Genomic DNA, 6,352 nt, shown 5'->3' with positions numbered 1-6,352 from the left:
AAATACCCCAGCACTGAAAACAAAACAACAGACTAGTGAGTTTATGAGCTGACACTAGAGCTGCCCTCGGGCACATTGTCCATGTGGCACTCTGTTAACAACAGGGACAGGAGGAAAAGTCTCCTATATGAAGCAGGAATTAGTACTGAGATCCCTACATAAATCTAGGACACCCAGAAAAAGGATGCACTAGGAAATAAAAACCTGTCCATCAACACAAGAAAACTTCTCTCAGCCTGGGCTCTAGATGAGAGAAACCCTCCCCTAAGGATGGCTCTGCTCCTCACGCTTGGGCTTAATTTACATTCATTGCATTAATAGAGGCCCCTCAGGTCAGAAATTAACATAAAAGTGGTCTGAAGTTGGTGATATTTCTGGGCCAACTGGCAGAAGACAAAGCACAAATCTCTTTGGAAGGACCATTCTTCCATCCAGGGAACACTTCCCAGATAAACCCTACTGAAGATGACTCACAATACAAAATTACAAAACACACACGTGCAATCAAGAAACAAAACAAAGGCTGGATTAGACACTTGAGTTCAGATAACAATAAAAAAACTATTAAAACTATAAATCGGTTTGTTTTAAAATAATAAAGGTGACAAGCAGCTTTTTGGCTCTCCTTCTAGATTCTCTGTTTGGTTCAGCCTCCTCGCCTCCACTCCAGCCTCCACCATGTCCACAAGAGTGACCTAGAAGACCTACAAGGCGTCCACCTCTGGCACCCAGGCCTTCAGCAGCTGCTCATACTCCAGCGGGCCTAGCACCCGCACCAGCTCCTCGGCCTTTTCCCAGGTGGGCAGCAGCTACCAGAGTGCCCTGTCTGGCCGAGGGATATGGTGGGGCTGGGAGTATGGGGAGCAACACAGCTGTCCAAGTGAACCAAAGCCTGCTGAGCCCCCTGAAGCTGGAGGTGGACCCTAACATCCAGTGCCGGAAGCCAATTCCAGCATGTCAGCAGGGCTGAATCATCTGGAAATGGCTAAAGGCATTTCCCCAAACCTGAAAAGGATGCATAAATTGTTGCTTGCTGCCAGACAGCTAAGGGCATCTTAATCTACATGTTATTGCCTCCTACTGGCCAAACACCTGAACAGCCGTAGGCAATTCCTGCAATCTGACAATAGATTCTGTATACCAAACCCTGGCCTTTGATGTATATCTACCTTGCCTTAGGACAATTTGTGTTAATAACGAGCAAGGGGTCCTGAGACAAGCAGAACTTAGTTCCTTTAGCTAAGTCTTCTCTGACTCCCCAAAATGCCTTTCAAAATTACGTTTCGTTTCTGGACTCTTGATTAATTTACACACAGTGCCTTCTCCAGATTCCTGAACCCTTCTAGATGCTAGATCAAGACCACCAGCATTAATCCAGGCCGTGAGCAACCAGGAGAAGGAGCAGATCAAGACCCTCAACGAGTTTGCTTCCTTCGTAGATACGGTGCGAGGCCTGGAGCAGCAGAATAAGATTCTGGAGACCAAATGGAACCTCCCGCAGCAGCAGAAGATGACTCGCAGTAACATGGACCACATGTTTGAGGGCTGCATCAACAACCTTCAGTGGCAGGTGGACACACTGGCTCCAGAGAAACTGAGGCTGGAGGCAGAGTTTGGCAACACGCAGGGACTGGTGGAGGACTTAAAGAATAAGTATGAGGATGCGATCAACAAGCACAGAGATGGAGAATAAATTTGTCCTCATCAAGAAGTATGTGAATGAAGCGTACATGAACAAGGTAGAGCTGGAGTCCCACCTGAAAGGGCTGACCGATGAGATCAACTTCTACAAGCAGCTGTATGAAAAGGATATTTGTGAACTGCAGTCCCAGACCTTGGACACATCTGTGGTGCTATTCATGGACAACAACTGCTCTCTGGACCTCAAGGTCAAGGCCCAGCATGAGGACATCACAAACCACAGCTGGGCTGAGGCTGAAACCATGTACTAGATCAAGTATGAGGAGCTGCAGATGTTGGTTGGAAAGCATGGGGATGACCTGCATCACATGAAGACTGAGATTCCTAAGATGAACCGTGTCCCAAGGAGATCCTGGGAAAGGATCTGGGATGTTTATCTAAGGCGTCCCTTGAGATATACTTTAACCGTGCAGGTGTGGGACACTTAAGTAGTTGCTAGCGAAGAGTCTGCTCTACACAAGCAGGACCAGAGTGGCAGGCTTTAGGACCAACAAAGACCAGAGGCTTTAATTTAAATTTTAAGCGTATGCAAAATAGTTCAATTAACTGCAGCAGGAATCACACCACATGAAACATGCAGTTGCAAATCACACAGCTTTTTTATTACTCACACAAATTCCTGAGCTATGGGTACAAACTTAGGGATCCCCATGGTGCTGTCCTCTGGGGTCCAGCAGCTGGGCTGGTCTGATCTGGGCGCAGGGGGTCTGGCGTTTCTCACCCGAGAGCTCGGTTACATCTCAATCGGGGGTTGTTAGCCGTTCTTCTGTCCTCTGGCAGGGAGAGGAGCGTCGTGTCGCTTGTCAGACCTACAAAGGGGTGGGCCTTTGTAGCTGTCTTGACAGGCGAGCATTGTTAGCTGGTCAGGGTCCATATTTAAAGCTTGTTCATACCTGTAGCAGCTCAGGTGGCTATCAGTGATTTACGTCAATGCACATACGTTAATTTCAAACAAGGCAAGGGGGCTAAGGAGAGTATGTCACTCAGGCAAGTGTTTATCTTGACAAGTCACTCTGAGTCAGTTCAAACCCTTATCTCTGGGGTACACACACCTCAAGGCAGTGGGGAATGTGTTCTTCATATCACGCTTTAAGTTTTAAGGAAAGTTAACCCAAACTTTTAAAAACTTTTCTAACATTCTTTAAGCATTTTAAACATTTCTTTATTTTATTACAACAAACTGGATCATCAGCCGACTCCAGGCTGAGCTTGAGGGTCTCAAAACCGGAAGACTTCCCTGGAGGCCACCATCGCCGATGCTGGGAAGTGTGGGGAGCTGGCCATCAAGGATGCTCAGTTCAAGGTGGCTGAGCTGGAGGCCGCTCTGAGAAACACGAAGCAGGACATGGCCCAGCAGCTGTGTGAGTACCAGGCGCTCATGAATGCCAAGCTGGCCCTGGATGTGGAAATTGCCATCTACCGCAAGCTGCTGGAGGGCAAGGAGAACTGGCTGGAGTCTGGCATACAGAACGTGAGTATCCACACCAAGACTACCAGCGGCTGGTTACATGTTAAAAGGAAAAGAGTAGAAAAAGAAAGCTGGTAGTTGCATTATTACTGGATGAAATAGACTTTAAGGCAAAAAGTATTACTAGGGAGAAGACATGGATGGACACAGTGCCTGGAGTCAGACATTTGAAGAGCTGCACATGATGTGGAAGATAGACTTTGCATTTGAAACATTCATATTATTTTGTATGGCTCCAAAGGACCAACAGATTCTGCTTCAGTTGGACTGGGATGGGGCCCAAGCTAATACATTTGTAGCAAAGCTCCCTAGCTTCTCAGAGAACCACTAGACATTCAGGAACCTTCTCTTTAGATAAAGAAGATACAGAGTAGAGAAGCTCTTCTGGTTTTCCAAAGACCCCAATCTTTAGGTCAGATTATCACTTGGTCTTAGTATCACTGTGAATTAACAAGGGGAGGAGGAGAGGGAAAATGCAGTAGGTGGACTGGATTAGGCAACAAGCAGAAATTCAGAACGGAGAATGATCTTAAATGCTTAATCGGCGATTCCCACACCCAGAAGCGGATAGCAGTAATGGCATAAAGGGGGACCTACCTGGTGCATCAGAAGACCAGAATTCTAGTTTCAGAGTACATTTCTTGTTTTATGTTGTTTTGATTTGCTTGTTTTGTTTTTTAAGTGTTTGTCCTTTCATCTGTCACTTAATCTTTCTGAGACAGTTTTATCTCTGGGATATACTAACTAGGACTTTCATGTGCTTATTTATAACTTTTATTTATTTAGATAAAATTCATATGACATAAAATTAATCACTTTAAAGTGACCAATTCAGTGATATTTAGTACGTTCACAATGTTGTGCTACCACCACCTCAACCTAGTTCCAAAACATTTCCATCACCCCCCAAAAACCTATATCCATTTAACAGTCTCTCCCATCTCCCCTCCACCCCTCACAAGCACAAATCTGTTTTCTGTTTTATAGACTGACCTATTCTGGGTATTTTATATAAATGGGAGCATTGCAATATGTGACATTTTACGCCTGGCTTCTTTCACTTAGCACAAGTTTTCTAGGTTCATTCATGATGCAGAATGTACCAGTATTTCTAGGTGCTTCCACAAGGTACCATGTATATACAGTATTCCATATTATAGCTGAACAACATTCCATTGTATCACATATCACATTTTGTGTATCCATTCATCTGTTGATAGACAGTAGGGTAGCTTTCATCTCTTGGCTATTGTGAATAGTGCTACTATGAACAAGCATGTACAAGTATTTGTTTACCTATTTTCCTAATTTGTTATTTTTAAATGTACCATTTCATTTAATTATCAAACTGGGTTGAAAAGAGGTAGGTATTTTACTAACAAGAAACAAGTTCAAAGTGACTTGCTCAAGGTTTACAGGTAGTAAGGACCCAGAAATGCAAAACTTCTGACAGGAAATCCAGTGCTCCTTCAAGTTATTCCACTGCAGGCTCAGCTGTCCTGAAAGTCAAAAAAGGAGAATGTGTGTAAAACTGACCAGCGGGCTATATGTATAGGTTGGTGTTGGTAGTTGGTATTTGAGATGCCAATTGATGCTACAGGCGTAGTTTCCCAAGTGGGAAGTCATCGCACGCCGTCTCTATTATGGCCAGAAGAGAGATTTTAGACTTGCAAAAGGTATAACAGAGTGGTTGGACACCAGCAAAGGAGTTTGACAAGGCTGTCACATCTGTTCAATATTTCTACTGAAATAATCATGGCTATTGCTGTTGATGGTTACCATAGTGGTATTAAGGTTGGCAGAAGGAGATGATGTAATCTCGGGTACACTGATGACATCCCGGCTGCTGAGTCTGTGGTTTCTGCTCTGGGAAGGCTGGTGCCTTAGACTAGGGATGATTTTGACGCTGATAATGGCAGCTGAAAAGCAGAATATTTTAGCAGCAGCACAAACTGGGAGTGAATAAGAAAAGTAAGCGAAGGGTTATGCTGCCAATAGTTTATGATAGGGAGTGAACAGCCCTCTGGCCTATAAAAGTGAGGGCCAATGGCCTAGTCAGCGTTCATGAGAATGAGGTCCTGAGTATAAAATGCCTGCCGGGAGGCGGTCGGCTTCACATTATCCCACCTCGGACCCATTCTTGTTCTAATTTAGTCCCCGTGTCTGACTAGTATAAAACAGCTATGAGCTGAGCCTCAATCCACAGACTTTTACCCAAAGAGATGAAGACCAACACCGAAATGCGGCTACTGTCAAGCTGTGTTAAAGCCAGAGTGATGACGACAATATCTTAGTGAAGGAGAAGAATGACAACGGATTGAAAGAAAGCATCATCTGTTTCCAAAATCCCGGAACATTTCCTTCTGAAATAACTCATTCTGTGTGTCTTGATTTCCTGACAAGTAAATCTTGAAGAACAGAACTGGCATTTATCAGGGCAAATACTCATATGTGGGCTTCTAGAAGGATTTGTGAAAGGGTTTGTGAAAACTGTGTTTTTGAAGAATCCATTGCTATGTGAGGGTTCCTAGAACATTCTTTGAAAATCAAAATACATCTTTTGATCAGGCATGTTGTTATGATTATGAAAATAGCCCATGTTCATTGTGAAAAACTTACTGAAATATGGAAAAGAGGAAAAAATCATACATATTTTCACAACTGTCAACGTTATGACATTGCTTCTAGTATTTTAACATTTTATGTAATTGGGACCATACTTTATGTTCAGTTGACTTCTTGCTTTTTAAAAATTGCTTATTTGTACACATACTTCGGGCTGCTTCTCTGCATCCAAGTATCGTTCCAGGGACTGGGTTTCCTATGCAATATCTGAATATTCCCACTTAGAGCAGAGGAAAAGCAAGGCCTAGAACAATCTATCCTTTCTAGACAGGAAATGACTCAGATTTGAGCAAACCACTTTTTCTGGTATTGTTCAAAGCTGCCTGATTTCTTTGAATACTTGGTGTGGTGGTGAGGCTGTGGCCAATTTCAGATTTCTTTGGAAACTTTAATCTGAAAAGCAGTTTCTGCTTTGTAAACTCACACAATGTTGCTATGAGAAGACAACAACATGGGTATCTTACAGTGCGGTGGAAACCTAAGGCCCAGAGTGGAGTGGTGTGTGTGTGTATAGCGTGAGAGGTCAGGGCGGGGAGTGGGGGGGGAGGAGGGGGCAAA

General features: G+C 43.9%; 1 pseudogene; it reads left to right on the top strand.

Annotated features, from left to right (window-relative positions):
• Nucleotides 1-678: 678 nt before the first annotated feature.
• Nucleotides 679-3,247, top strand: LOC139008447 (keratin, type II cytoskeletal 8 pseudogene; annotated as a pseudogene).
• Nucleotides 3,248-6,352: the final 3,105 nt, after the last annotated feature.

The sequence above is a fragment of the Myotis yumanensis genome, unplaced genomic scaffold (assembly GCF_028538775.1).
Source record: "Myotis yumanensis isolate MYYU_CA2020_CCGP unplaced genomic scaffold, mMyoYum1.0.hap1 SCAF_4, whole genome shotgun sequence".
Lineage (NCBI taxonomy): Eukaryota > Metazoa > Chordata > Mammalia > Chiroptera > Vespertilionidae > Myotis > Myotis yumanensis.
The sequence above is the reverse complement of the archived record's forward strand: the minus strand, read 5'-3'. Positions and strand labels throughout refer to the sequence as shown.